Source organism: Phyllostomus discolor, chromosome 9, assembly GCF_004126475.2.
Source record: "Phyllostomus discolor isolate MPI-MPIP mPhyDis1 chromosome 9, mPhyDis1.pri.v3, whole genome shotgun sequence".
Classification (NCBI taxonomy): domain Eukaryota; kingdom Metazoa; phylum Chordata; class Mammalia; order Chiroptera; family Phyllostomidae; genus Phyllostomus; species Phyllostomus discolor.
In genome coordinates, this window is record NC_040911.2 from 3,967,118 (window position 1) to 3,982,690 (window position 15,573).

General features: G+C 48.3%; 1 non-coding gene across 1 annotated transcript; it reads right to left on the reverse strand.

Moving 5' to 3' along the window:
* Window positions 1-387: 387 nt before the first annotated feature.
* Window positions 388-519, reverse strand: LOC114507158. The gene has a single exon (XR_003685429.1). It is a non-coding gene; the product is annotated as a small nucleolar RNA SNORA36 family (small nucleolar RNA).
* Between the last annotated feature and the right edge of the window lie 15,054 nt (window positions 520-15,573).

The window sequence follows — 15,573 nt, forward strand, 5'->3', positions numbered from 1 at the left end:
CTGCCCCCAAGACCATTTCATTGACAAAGAATAGTGACTCTAAATAACCCTGGCTAGACCCTACAGCAATTATTCAGATTTATTCATCTGATATATATATCTCATCATTTTTCTCTAGATTTGTCAGTGCTAACCACAGTGTCACATTTGTCTACAGTTGTAAAATTTTTCATTGTATCCTCAAAGCTAAAGAGGATTTGCATAAAAGGAAGGCAAATGATGAATACAGGACAGACAGCTGCACATAGGGATAGATTTTCCTTTCATCTCCTGCAAGAACCAAGGACCTTCTAGCAGAAGAACCTGAATTTCAGGGAAGGCTATATTTCAAAAAGAAAATGCCCCAAGGGGGAAAAGTAGAGGCACGTTTGGATTTTTTTCTTTCATGTTTGCAGTCTGGAAGGTAAGCGAACAGAGTGCTGCTGTCTACCCAAGCATCTCCCCCAGCCTGTGTTTCCATGCTCCAAGTTTTAATTAACACAACAGGGAAGCTCTCCTGAACTGAACCCAACACTGGAAGAAAAACTTTTAATGAGCAAATAAGAAATGGAAATAATAAATGGAAACTTTCACACGGAAAGCCACAGAGCATCATCGTGGTAACAGTGGAAGGCAGCATTTACCTAGAATACTTCAGACGGTTGACTCTCGAGAACAATGGCTGAGCTAACACTTTAATTAGATCTACAGATTCTGCAGATTGACGGTGTGCATCGTTCCGTGTCAGAATTGCTGAGTCTTCCCTCAGCACCGTGGTGAGCCACAGAGAACCGCCTGTCTGTGTCACGTGACGACACAGGCACGGTCAGATCCGTCATCCTGATATAGGTGGATGCTCCAGCTGGAAGCCCTAACGCCAAGGTAGATGTTAAGCTCAATAAACCCTGGAGAGTGGCCACCTCACAGTAAAAGGTTGTTGGATGCATTGAATATAAAGAGCTAAGTCATTTCTTTACACAGGATACACAGCATACGAGCAGGAGGAACTAACGCCAGAAGCAGCCCAAAGCCCACAGATGCGTAGACGCAGGCGGTTGAAACTTCAGAGCATTGTGAGATGATGTGACCACGCTGGATCCCGACGACCCATTCTCAAAGCACCTGTTCCCACCAGCCCGCTTGCAAACATCTGGACCGCTGCTGAAGTCACTCTCGGCAGGAGTCCTGCATGGACTCTCACTCATCCTTCAGCCTTGACTCCACTAGAGACGTCGCTGCTCCCACAACTGCAAGCGTCTCGGCGTCCAGACTCAGGGAAGAGAGCCGGACGGTCCTCCTCCCTCCTCCCGCCTCCTGCAGCGGCTGGCTGCCCTGCCTGAGTCAGAGCCTGACTCGAGGGCTGTTCTTCCTCCAGCCCCTAACCTGTGTCATTGCTGGAATCATAAATGGAGAGAACTAATTGCATCATCCATGAACCTTGTAACCCTAGGAGTACCCTGGGTCACTGGAGGGTGCTCCTTCACGGGAGGGCACAGCAGTGAAACGGGGCTCCCTGTCCCCACACCCTTGTTCCCTTCACATTGCTAGCGCCTCTAGACTCGCGTCCGTGTGTCTGATGCCCTGGGAGGGCAGTCCGCTCTCACGGCTCCCGGCTCACGCCAGACAGACCGAGTCGTCCCATGTTGCCACCGCCCACATGTTTTCTCATCGCCTGCACCATCAGTATGGGTCCTTCACCTCAGGACTCTGCTGGCTCGCCGGATTCCTTAGCTGAACCACAGCGTTCGTGGTTTGTTTAAGATCAGCTGCTCATCACCGCCAGTTACCGAGTTCACGTTCACTGGCGGGGCACTGGCCGGACCCAGTGAGCGAGCAACACGGGACTGTCGCGGACTGCAGGACACACACAGGGAAGGCAAGGAGGGCAGCGGCTGAGCTCTCGTGTCCGCTGAACACACACTGAGCCTGTAACAGCCTCGCCCGCCCGTGTGAGTTCACAAACAGCCGAGGACCGGACAGTGTCAGAGCTACACCTGATTGAGCGGCATCCTCGGGCTGACAGCACATCCTTGTGCCGACACTCGGCTGGTGTCTTCAACCGCAAATTTGGCAGAGAAGGAGCCATAAACCCTGAGGCTGCTGAACGTCTTGATGAGACTGAGCAAGTCATTGACACTTTGATGCTGGCAAGAGGCCAGGTGAAAGCAACTGAAACATAAATTATATGTAAAAATGCTCATGCAAAGAAAGGGCTTGTTTTAGATTTCATGACAACCGAAAGTACGGTTAAGGATTTGCAGGGAAAAGTAGATGCTTCCTGTCTCCTGCTGCCTCTCAGGGTGGACAGAGAGGATGTGACTGCCACCATATCGGCGTCCTCTGGGGAATTGGCCCGCTGTTACCGGCCACTCGGCAGAAAGGCGCCCGTGTGGGCTGCAGCCTCGAAGTTGATGGGGAGCAGCGAGTGGAGGGACGAACGAGAAATAACTGCAGCATCTGCAGGATGGAAAGCTGGATTCGGCCCACAAGCTGGAGTTTTTCGACCCTTCTCTTTTCGATATAATGTCTTATGTGTTTTTTTTTCCTGCTCTCCAGCTGCTATATTGTCCCACACATGGGTGCCACTCAAAATTTGTTGTAGGTTGGATGGCTCAATGAATGACTTTTAAAACAAAGTTACTAGTAAATGTTAATAAATTTCTGCAAAGTCTTATTAGAAAAAAATAGCTTCCTAACCACTTTTTATTTTCCTTTATAATGTGAGTAAATATCAAAATGTTCTCCCTGAAACAATCCCTTAAAAATTACCTTGCACTACATGGTGCAAGATTTCACTCACATCACTTTAAAGACGGTTTGCACAACTAGATCCTTACAAACACTTTGCACACCTTGCTATAGTCTTGTTCATAGAAAATTGAATCATATAAAAAAAGGATTTAAAAATATAAGAATATTGGGGGGAAATTCTTCTAGATTTAAAAACAAAATCTATTACAAACAATAAAATCTGGATTAGCCTTAATGTAAAATGTTTTCAAATGAAATCCTTTTTTCACCTTGATTCTTTTAGCCTCAGACTATGGTTTTGTTGTTGTTGTTTGGGTGTTTTCTTATTCATGTTTGGCTTATAATTTTGCTTAATATTTGGACATACGACTATAAACATGGCATGTTTTAGAACACTGCAATTCTAATAATAAGAGAGATTATCTGCCTCTTTGATACCACGTATGAGAAAGTTAGGACTGAAATGTGCTCAGGGTTCAAGGAGAAATGATGCCACATCGATTGGCGTGAACAGGGAAGAGCCCAATTTTTCTGGTAGGACACAGGCATCCTTCGTGATCATCTGGACTGGGACAGTGCCTCAGATGGTTCCTCGTTCCCGCCCTGTCACATCAAGGCCCCATCCCCTTGTGTTTCCTCTAGCGGTTTCCAATAAAGAGCACCAGCCTCACGCTCGGCCGCCCGGTGCCCTCCAAAGACTACTTCACGCATCTTGTCATGAATCTTATTAACCCTGGCTCCTTCCTCACCTCACCCAATTTCTCTCTCTCGCGTCAGAGCTGGAAAGCATTTTCTTCAATTCCTGAAAAGTATCGATCACATTTGTGATGATTTCACCTCGACGGGTATTGTCAGGACTGTGAATTGTGAGACTTTTACCGGCTTACTAGGTAACGAGTTAACCTGCCCCTTTCAAGGGGGGCTGAGAGGAGACACCGACACCTGTGGCAGGGGGAGAGGGCTCTATTACAGCGACAGGAGGACCCAGAGGGACCGCACCTGCGAGACCTGCAAGCCCAGCTTCCTCGGGAAACGAGAGGAGAACAAGGCAGTGGGTACCCGCGCCCCCTGAAGGCTGATTGACAGGGAGGGACCCTGCGTTCAGGGACCGAATCTCTCCCAGTGCGCAGTGAGCACGCCTGACCTTCGCCCCCAAGAAAGGTCATCTTTACAACAGCAGACGGAAGTAAATCCTCCGTCTGCTCCAGAGGGAGACACGACCCCCACCTTCCCAGATGTCTGCCACACACACAAGCTGACATCACAGCCCAGACCAAAGACGGCCAGGGCTCCTACCCCCCCAGGACCTGCCAAATCGTGGCAGGGACACACAGAGTTCTTCTCAACTGCGATTGTCTCCTTTTCTCTGTTCTCAGGACAGTCCCAGCCTCTGCTCCCCTGGGAAGGACCCTGGCGTGGGGATTCAAGTGGAAATAGTTTGGAGGAGGAGCCAGAAAACACCAGTAAAGGGGTAAGAAAGTGAGAAGAGCAAAAGGAAGCCACGCACCTAAGCTAGCAAATTCTGGGAACACAGGGGGACCCTGGGAAATACTGTTTCCTCTGACTAACTTAACCCCTGAATTGCCCTCCTCACAGAGGGCGTACTGAAGTATTTCTACGCCCACCATCTGCAGCCGCTGTGTGGGAGTCCTGGGGTGTGATACTGTCTCTGGTGGCTCTGCTTGCTGTCTTCCAGGGAAGAGTAACATCGGGATATGAAAAAGAAAAAAAAACCCTCTGGCCAAAGGACATAGGGCCACAACGCTTTGGGCCCCCAAATGGTAGGGCCACTAGAGCGATATGGGTAAGGCACGGTCAGTATCTGCTACAAGATCAGAAACCATGTCATTTTTTAATTGACTGTATTGTTGATGCTCAACAATCTTTTTTTCCAATTGAATGGAAGAAGCGATTTCAAATAGGTCTTCATAAAAGGAGGTGAAAACAAATGTGAAATCTTTGAAAAAATGTACTTAACAAGTATGCCATATCGAATGTCTTAGGGAATTAGATGTAACTGAAATATTTAATTCTGGGGCCCAGGAGGGAAAAACGGCCCTGCCCATCGGTTCGACAGATACCAGTGAACACGGGCTCTTCTCTCAAGGACCTGTTCATCTTCGAGGTAGAAATGAGGACGGGCGCCCAGGGAGGCACGCTGGAGGTGAGGCTGCCTCCATTCACCAGCGCCGGCGCGTGGGACCCTAAAGCCTTTCATCTCATTATCTAAATGCTTTCTGAGAAAAGACACAGTTGACCATAAACTCGGCTTAAAGAAACGACACTTTTGAATGCAATTATGCATTCCAAATAAAAGAGTTACATTCTCAGATGTGTGTCTTTGCGCCGATGGGGCTCTGGGGCTTCCGCGGGGATGGGCTCGTGAGCCGGGCAGCTCGTTAGCTGCAGACAACGAAAGGGAACACGGGGAGCCAAACCTCTCATTAAGCCGAGTGAACTGGAAGCCACGGCTCCAGGCGCTCCAGGGGATAGCCTCACCGCCCCACAAGGGGACTAAAACCCCTCCGGCTGGGTTTTCAATCCCTCCAGGGGACGACCAGTTCGTTCAGGTGGGCAGGGGGAGAATCCGAAAGGGGGCCTCTGTTGGGCACATGCGCGGTAGAAGCCGGGGGGGGGGGGGGGGGGGGGGCAGGTAAGCGCCTGCGCAGGAGAGTTCAGACGGTGGAGCAGAACTTTGGGGCACCGCGCAGTGCAGCCAAAGCGGCCACTATAAAGGGGAGGAGTCTAGCCTGGCAAAACCCCGGGACAAGATGGGATTGGATAAGGGCATGAAACCCTGGAAGATCCAGGAAAGAGATCGGTTAGGGGAAGGGCCCAGCACAAGCCCACAAGGAGCCAGGAAAGAGATTGGTTCGTTTGAAAGAAAAATGTGCTCTTTCCCCAGGCTGAAATAAAACGCTCAAAGCTGAACAAAGGCGCAGGGTTGGTTCACTCGTCCGCTCCTTTGTGCACGTTCTCTTGCCATAGGCGCTGCGCGCACCCAAACGTGGGCCTGAGCGCTGCCATGCGGTGCCAGCCGGAGCACAGCGGGGACAGAGAGTAAGTTAGCCAGAGAGGGACCGAGACTGAGCTGGACTGCTGAAGCTTTGGCGTGGACCGAACTGCCGAAGCGTCAGCTGCTGTGCCCATGCCGGGCTAACGGCACAGCATCTCTGGGCCCTGGCCCATCTTCTGGGCGCGGTGAGGGCCAAGGCAAGTCTGAGACCCCAGAGGCTGGACTTCCACAGACAGCTGGAGCTAAGCCACCTGGTCCTGGGTGGGGCATTGGGGCAGTCCTTTGTTTTCACGCCAATAAATCTTGCCTCAACACCCCCCCATCCTCCTATGCATGTATCCTTGAAATGTGTTTCCTGTGATATCACGAAAGAATCCTGTTTCCATCGGCAACAAAACTACCTCTGATGAAGAAGACAGGAAGCTGTTCGAGGATGACCTTATTTTTCTGGCGTGTGAGAGTCTGTTTCTGAACACGCTTCTGCCAAACGGATGCGGAGCTTCGCGCATTAGAGAGTTCCTTTCAGTTCAGACAGTGATCGAATCGTTGGCTACATCAGGCTGCCGTTGATTTTTGTTTGAGATGCTGTAGACATGTTACTAAATCCTGGCTCCTGCCCTTTGGCCTCACTTCAGCCCACCTTTCACAAAAATAACTCTAGGAGGAGACCTCCCACTGAAGGGGCACATCTTTCCCCAAGTTTACTTTTTCCTCTTATTATTCTTCTTCACAAACTCCTTGAGCTTGCTTCGTGGCCACCTAACACAACAGAGAAACTCTCTACAACTACCCAACAGTGCCTGGTTGTCCTAGAATCTGACAGTTGGAGGGGGTGCCAGGGTCTAATGGCACTTCCCATGCCACTGTCTCTCTACGGTTTTCTTGGCCAAGTGCTGGTCAGCCCCTGCCCTACTGCGCACGACCTCACTGGACAGTGACGTAAGCAGTGGGGAAACTTTCTTATTGCGAGCCAACGTGTCTCTCTCTCCCACTTTTTCCGTTAGTCTTTCTGTTTAACTGGAAGCAACAGAAAGAGTCTAATTAAGAACCATTATATACTGGAAGGCCAAGGCTGTCCTTGACTTCTGCTTCAGTTCCTTAAATCAGCCGCCATGTGACATTTACCCTGGGATCTCTGCGGACCCATCACCAAACTTCTCAGGTTCCACTAAGTGTTCTCTGCCTTTTCAAACACCTCCTTCGAAATGCTCAGAATTTTAACGATAGTCTTACGTGGTAGGATAACTTACCCCACCAAATATATTTCAAGATACAGAAGCAATACAACTTGGATGCGTTACCTATATAATTCATTTCTAGTTTTAAATACAGATTTCATTAGCAGGAAAAAAAGCCCAGACACAATTTTATAAAACATGTCAGATACCAGAGCCAAAGGCATGTTCACAGAGATGTCACTGAACTATTAAATATTTATCGTTACCCCCTTCACACATAACGCAATTACATATCAACAATCAATCAGCACTTCTGACCAGCATGAAGTCCTAGGGATAGCAAATCTGAAATCAATACATATATCAATAAGAATTTCTTTAACTTTAAAATGCATAGTCAAAAGCCCAAAATGTCTTAAAGATGAAGAAGACAAGAACAGGCTACAAAAGTGGCAAAATTATTTCTCTTCCAGGGGAGAATAAAGAAGTGGCAGCATATGGTGAAAGGTACCTCTGTGGGCTCCCCCCTCAGACGGAGGACATCTGAGAATTCACGCCACAGCACCCTAGCTGTGGAATCCAGCGTCTCCCTCTAATGGATAAAGCAGCCGCCACTCTGAAAAACAACCCCGAAGTGTTCAAGGAACTACAGACGGTGGCTGCGTCCACTGGACAAGACCTACGCACACTCGGGGAAATGGCCACTGGCCCTGCGGTGTGCGGCTGCCGACCACCGGCTTCAGGAGAGAGCGCTCACCTGTGTCACACACGGGTCCTTCGGCCCGGAACCCAGGTGGGGCAGAAAACCAACCCCACCCCACCCCACCCTAAGGATGGCGGAGCCACAAGACGGGAGGGGTCTGGCTTCCTGAGTCACTTCAAGAGGCAGAAACCCCTGTTTCTGGCTGGACCACACACTTCTGGGCGGTTACCTTATTTTAGCGACCGTGTGCCCTAGCCCCTCCTAACCACGGAGTGTCCTGGGTTCTCAACTCCCCTCATTTATTTTTTCCTTTGGTGACTCCTGTTCAGTTTTCTATTATTATGAGGAGTATAAAGTCAGAACTTTTAAAACGTCATCTCAGTGTGTTTGGTTCAACCCATGTGATATGGTGTTGCCGCCCATGGGTGCTTGGGAATGCATACATGCAGGAGCATTTTAAGACGACCACCCCTTGCTTTCACGTCTCACAGAAGAACGCGGCCCACTTGATGCGTGTTCTCCGAGGAGAAATTTACAGCCCATTTTTCAGGGTGTCCGCCGTCAATCCAGCGGCCCGGCTGCTGCAGACTGTTTTATGACGTCCATTCTTCTCCGTCTGCGGCGTCCGTGGATCCTGACAGCACACGCTCACCAGGGAAGTCGAAACACTACAGAAACACGGGTCATCCATCAAGCAGCCAGCACTCACTGAGTGTCTCCTAGGGGCAAGTTCTCTGCCGGCCAACAACGACCTAGAGAGGGCAACACATGGTCCCTGGCGTCCCGCACACCCCATGGGGACGGAATCGCTAGGGAGCACGCGATACACGCCACCACGTTCTCATGAAGGGGCGGCGGGGATGTTTCAAGGTGAAATGGATACAAACATGCAAAGCTGCCTAAGGACGCTCTCAGCACCTTTGTTACATGTCAGTGTCCTTCGTCACTCAGTGGGGGACACTGCTCCTGATACAGGCCTCTGTCCCTCACACCAACCCTGTGTCCCTCAACCATGGCCCTCGCTTCATGGACGGCACCCAGAAGGGTTAAAGACAGCAAAGCCTCTGCTTTGGGCTTTTTCTCATTTCCTTCCGTGGCTCATTTGTCTGCCCATATACACCGTGGTCCAGACGAACACACATGCACTGTCACAGCGTGGGTCCAAGGTGCCCGGGAGCTGCAGAGCTGGCGGGGGGGGTGGGGGGGGAATGGCAGCCCAGATGGCGTGGACAGTGCAGCCGCACTCCCTGGCCCTCCTAAGCTCTCCTCTTTGTGACAAGAAGAGCAGATGCACCTTCCAGGTCTCACTGGCCCTATGAACCTTGGCTCGAGTTTGCCGCCAGGCAGCACCCGTATGAGAACGGAGTGCGGGAAGACGAGCCATCGTTCTCTAGAGGGAGCTGCAGCCAGATGTGTGGCAGATGGGAGGTGTCCCCGTGGGTCCCCGGGGGGCTCTGGAGAAACATGCTTCCCTGCTGCAGCCTGAGCTGTCTCACGGGCGTCCCTGCAGTTCTTCGGGGTGCTCACCGTGTCTCAGGGGCGCCTGCTTCAGAGCTCGGGGCCGAGGCCTGGGCCCCTCAGTGTCGGCTTCCCTGACCCTCCCTCTTCCAGTTCCTCCTGCATGCGTGCGAGCCCCCATTCCCCTACAAGGCCCTTCGCCCCTGGAGCACGTGCAGGGGCTGTGTTCACCTGGCTGCGGCCTGTCACAGGTGGGAGTCCCCAGTGAGTGAGGAGATGACAGGGGAGGGCTGGCCCTTTCAGGCACCCTCTCTCTGCAGAAACCACACGCTCAGCAATGCATGGGGAGGAACCGTGCATTGGGGAAGATACATCCCATTCTGAGTCTGATGACGCACTTGCGGAGAGTGAGATAGGAGGGCAGACCTGGGTGAGGAGTCAACAGGAGACTGGACGTAGGGCGTGGCTTAACAGAGCCAGGACAGGACGTCTAAGAGGAGGCAGGGCAGGGAGGGGCTCAGCCAGAACATCATGAAGGACCATGCAGACAAAAGAAGGGAAGAGAAAAAAGGGAAAGAGGAAAGGAAAGGAAAGGAAAGGAAAGGAAAGGAAAGGAAAGGAAAGGAAAGGAAAGGAAAGGAAAGGAAAGGAAAGGAAAGGAAAGGAAAGGAAAGGAAAGGAAAGGAAAGGAAAGGAAAGGACGAAAAGCAAAGAAAAGCAAAAAGAAAAGAAAAGGGAGAAAAGAAAAGAGAAAAGAGGCAAGAGCAAAACAGGGGAGTTAGCTCAGTTAAGGAAATCAGATGATTTTACAAAACTCAGAGTGAAAGTAGTTTCAGTTTGAAACCACCCAGTCATCTTGACAGGATGGGAAAATCATCACCCATGAGGACCTGCAGCATCTTCTCCCCCACTCTCCCCACCCTTGGGTGCCTCGCTCTTGTGCGGCTCCTCCGTGTCTGGTGCCTGCATCTTAAATTTGCACTGTAAGTCCTCTTCTCTCCCACCTCCACACATCATAAGTTTTTTTAAAGTAACAAAATCTCATGTCTACTGCTGCCCGCTTCCTCCAGGCTCTGCAGCGAGTTGGGCTTTAGCAAAGCTTCCCAGAGGGGAGAGAAGCCCCCTTAGTCATTTCACCTGATGAAACACAGGTCACAAAGTGTCCCCCAGCCCTGCCTGAATGGCGCCACCCCTGCCAAAGCCCAGCTGGTGAAAATATAGGCAGTGAGTCCACTTCCAGGAAAATGTTTAAGATTTGTTTGGAATCCTATCAAAATACTGAGTTAAGGCAAACGGGCACGCAGCACAAAGGGTGAAACTTGAGAAACATTGATGAAGTTTGCAGGATATGGTATGTAATTTGGTGTATTGATAAAAGAAAAGAGAAACCTGGGATGTCCCTTTGGGTCTCAACTTTGGCATCTTCATCAGACAAAAGCAACATGGGACAGAAGTGACTCTGGAGCATGCGGAAGGAAAAATATTGGAGGCTGAGGAATAACCAAATAAGGTGCTGGGTGTGGGCATCTCGGGTACAGATTCCTGTGGGCATGGAGACACAGATACACACGAAGGAGCTACACACAGGTTCCATACCCCGAGGGCAACATTGGGAGTGGGATGCACACACATAAGCCGTAATAAAGGATACGTTCCTTAGGGGGTAGAGGTAGAACAACATGACAAGGTATAGAGAAATCTACATCAAGCCCTAATGTTATTTTAAAAAGTCTCAGAGGATAATTAATTTTGTAGCACTAATCTGACTCAGTTCTCATAGTTTACCTCCTTACCCAGAATGTTAGGTACTATACGGATGAACGGATGGATGGATGGATGGACAGATACACAGTAATGTGCTGTACAATCCTGACGTTAGGATGTTTCACATCATCCTTTTACATCACTTTGATGAGCTCCAACATTACTCTGCCCATCTTCAAGATTTAGGCCGACCTACCCTGCACCGAGTCTTCTCTGGAACCCAGCTATCGTCCACCCTCCTGCTTCGGGGACACATTTTCTCCAGCAAAGAAAACTTCCAGCGTCACCATTTTCATGCTCTTCCCACGGTTTTCTGCTCATGTATTGGCTAACTTCCCTGACAATCCAGTTAAAGTTAAGGTATTCTTCGATAATGGTTTACATACACATGTTCTTTTTTTTTTTAAAGGGAGCATTCCATCCGCTGACCAGAAGAGATGACTGCTGTTGGGTTGGAAGTTGCCGTCTTTCCGTGCCGGCCTCTGAGTGTGCCAGCTGGCAAGCTGCTTCCCAGGGGTCACAGAACAGAAAGGCGCACTGACAGCGTTAAGTTGTTTAAATCGCACACAGTGAAAAGAAGAGGAAAACTACGGGCCATGCTAACACAGCCAGCACGGAGTGCAGGCAGGGAAGCAGGGCTCACCACCTGAACCCCAGGTCCCCCCGGCACTCGGAAGTGCAGGTGTTCTGCTCCTTGGGCCCATCGGCCTTCGCTGCTGATGCTGCGGCAGCTATGAAACCCAGAGCTGATGCGTGAACGAGGGGGCACAGTGGACCGGAAGGCCTGGAACCAACGCGTGGCCGCTCTAATGGAGAGCTGCAGTCCCAGCTGGGATGGGAAGAGGAGCTGCGGATTTCATGAGTTTCTTGGGCAGAAGACGGTTGGAGTCCGGGATCCTAATGGTTGTTCCCAATGGGCGGCCACGTTAAAATCTCATGAGTGCTGAATGTTCCGGGTGCATCGTGTGTATTTGTAGATCTTGAATGTCACTAGCTACCGCTGGCCCCTTCCATCGCCTCCTGTCTGTGTTCAGCATATAGACTCTTATTTTATGTCTTATCTGGCAGGTCTCACAGGTAAGTAATTTGTTTATCAACGTAGTTCATTTTATGAATTCTGTTTATCTCTCGTAGGCTATTTACATATTTAGTACATATACCTGACACGGCTTATGAGTTTCAACTATGTGTATAAATGATGCATTGTCCCTGCTTAACATAAATAATGAGATTTTAGCAGTTTCATTCATCTATGCAGTTTTTCTTCATTTATAGCATAATTGGGGATTCTTAATTAAGGCAGCAAAAACACATTACAGCTGAATTCTAGTGAAATTTTTCAGGCATGTGACAAGCCACTGCAAAAGATATTTTGATTTAAGAATGAAAACTTTAAATTTCCATGAGATCACATTTCATAGAAAATGGCTTACTATGTAAAGAATTCAGTAGCCAAACTTTCTAACAGTGTCTCTTAAAGATATTGCTTAAATATACAATGCTGAAAATGCCCATAGTTGCTAATACTTTATTCAATAAGAACTTCCAAGTAATATTGTCAGGTAGTTACTCCATCAACTTTTGAAGAATATAGAGAATAAGTAAAAATCAATAATTTTTATAAAATTTACTAAAATGGCCCTGGCTGGCATAGCTCAGTGGATTGAGCGCGGGCTGCGAACCAAAGCATCTCAGGTTCGATTCCCAGTCAGGGCACATGCCTGGGTTGCAGGCCACTGCCCCCAGCAACCGCACATTGATGTCTGTCTGTCTGTCTCTCTCTCTTCCTTCCCTCTCTAAAAATAAATAAATAAAATCTTAAAAAAAAGAAGACTGGCTTCTTTAAAAAATTTTTTACTAAAATGATAATTCAAATAATCATTTCCATTGCTATAAGAATAAGTTTCCTAATTCAGAAATCTTGAAATAATGAACATGTTTTGAGAAATTCTTATTCAAAACAATAATAATCAGCCATTGCAACTGTGTGTAGAAATCTACTCAGTGACAGTACTTTGCTTTGCAAATAACTATATTTTCTTGTGAAACAAAAACACTTCTTTGAAATTTTAGTTTCAAGAAATTATTGTTTATTTGCTTTAAAAAAGGGCCTGAATAGCAATACTCTAATTATAACTAGGTGTCCTAGTTTATGTGTTTATCAATACCCATAAAACTACACACTAAAAAGAGCACATTATACTGGATAGAAAAGTAAATTCTATAAAACGTGTGACCTGCCAATGGTACATTCTACAAACCTTTTAAAAAATCACATTTATCCAAAATGTGTCAAATGTGTCGTGGTAGGGGGAGCGTTTGCTGCAAGTGATTTTGTCTCTGCCAAACACACACCCCGATGGTGATTTATTCGGGGCCAAAGAAGAGCTGCGGCGTTGAGAAACCCGCCCGTGCGCTCCCAGGGAGAGCCCAGAGGCGCCCACGTGAAATCAACGAGGCGTGGCGACTATGGATTGTGGATATGTCATCATAAAGTCAAAATGACAGGGGAATGTGAGCGACAAATGTAAAATGACAGCCACGCCACCGCAAAGCCACGTAGACATCATACACCGACAGGGTGAAGGTGAGAGTTCAGAGGTCACTTCCCATCATCGACTGCACAGGTTCATCTGGATCCGAGGCCCACGGATGTCTAGACACCCAGATTTCAGCGGGAAGAGTGGGCCCCCGGCCTCCTGTGGGACTTAGAGCCTACATGAAAGCAGTGAAACTACCACCCTTTCTTCTGGGGAGTCTATTTTTATACTGTACATTCTTCATAAACTCACACTGGGTTGAATGTCCTTTTAAATTAAACATATAACTGAGAAATGCAAAATAAAGTATTAAAGGACACAGTTTTCCAGCTCACACTTCAAAATTGATGTCTCCAAGCGGTCGGCAAGGTGTGATTCCATACGATAACCTGTAAGTGTTGGAGACAGAAAAACCACACACACACAGACACGGACGTGGCTATTTCAATCCACCTGAAGAACATACTCATGGTGCATGAGGTCCCCCACCCAGGGGCGGGCCGGCCAGGGTGCAGGCGAAGATGAGCACAGCCCTCGGAGGGGTCCCCAACCCCACAGACAGGTGAACACACCCGTCCACAGCACGGGGACGTGAGAGCACGCACGGCTGGGTGCGGCTGCAGGACCAGAGTTCTCCGTCTCCCATTTCCAAGCACTTGATAGGCTCGGGCCCCAGGTCAGGTCTGCTACGGGTCCTAGAAAGTAAGTGTGAAGAAGCAGCGAAAGGTTGTGGGTGAAAAATAAAGTTCATTTCAACTAAGGGCTGGGTTATAGGGGCTTATTCTATATTCTGTTAGCTTACAGAGGCTTATTCTATTGGGTATAAGCAAAACAGTGTGATAGAAAGTACACATTCAGGAATCTAAAAACATATCAGGAAAAATGATCGGATGTCTCGAATATAATTTCTACTAAAAGATTAAAAAATTTCCTGATGTGCTGCAGACTCAGTAACAAATACTGCAAATAACTGTGAAGTGGTTGGTGCAATCTCAAGAGAGACAGAGAAGAAAGAAAATGTGAACATAATCCCAAATTGGTTCTACAGAACAGAACTCACCAAGACCGGTTCAGAGTTAGAAAGGATTGCAAGGAGCCGCGGTCTGATCCCCTTGTAAACAGTGCCATTTCATATCATTTGACTCAATTAATAGCAAAAGTGGAAACTGGAGGCTTTGTGGCCCACAGGGACATGTGGGAAAATGTCTTATTGATCCGCCCAACGAGCAATCCTTCTCCTCCAGACGAGATAAGTTCACTGATACTCCACCGTGAGGGGGATACTGTGTCTTGTTGGGTCGCTTTCCTCCCCTATCTTGTTTGACGAGGCCAAGGTGGAAAAGCTCGCTGGGGGGAGCCGTGATGAACTGTGTGCCCTGTGTCAGCTTGCCGCTTTCACACACGTGTGCAAAAGCGAACAAACGAGAAAGGTCCACGAGCAGTGGAATGTGTACAACCAATCTAACCGCCACGTACAGCACAGGTAGACCCTACCGCTGACGCACTGCATCGTGGGCTTTAATTTTTTTTCAAAAACAGGTTAAGAATACTGGAATTTATCATTGAGTTATAGACATCAGTTACCATAAATGGTCCAAGTTTCCTTAAGGAAAAAAAAAAGAAAGAAAAGTAGACAAGGAAAATGGTATTGAAAGCCATTTCTGTTTCATGTGAGAACAGAATGTCCCCTTTTCCACTTTTTCACTTGCAGAGAATGTCTTTGGGAGTAGTGATAGAGTGGTCGGGCTTAATTCTCCCGTGCTGCGGAATACCAAACGGCCATCTACCGGCCGTAGGGACTAATGCCCCATTTAATACAGCTCGCATGAGCAAGTCTTGAGGTCCACAAGCTTCCTTGTCAAATGGTATCAGAACCTAATACGAGAAGCAGTTTTCTAGAGTGAGAGTCGAGGAGCAGCCGCACGAGAATTGATTTCTCACATCACAGAGCTACGCGGACACGGGAGGGGACACACTTGAGGCCAGCTAGCTGTGCGTACAGACCGTCTAATACGATTTTAGTGAGTGAGGATGAAGGAGTATGCAGTAAACGTTATCTTTAAATAATGACGTGTTGTGTAATTTTTTTATTGCATGTAGAAAAATAAGCACCTATTTTACATGCATTTGGAATGCTTATTATTTCTTAAATAATTTTATTATTATATATAAAAAGACATTAGA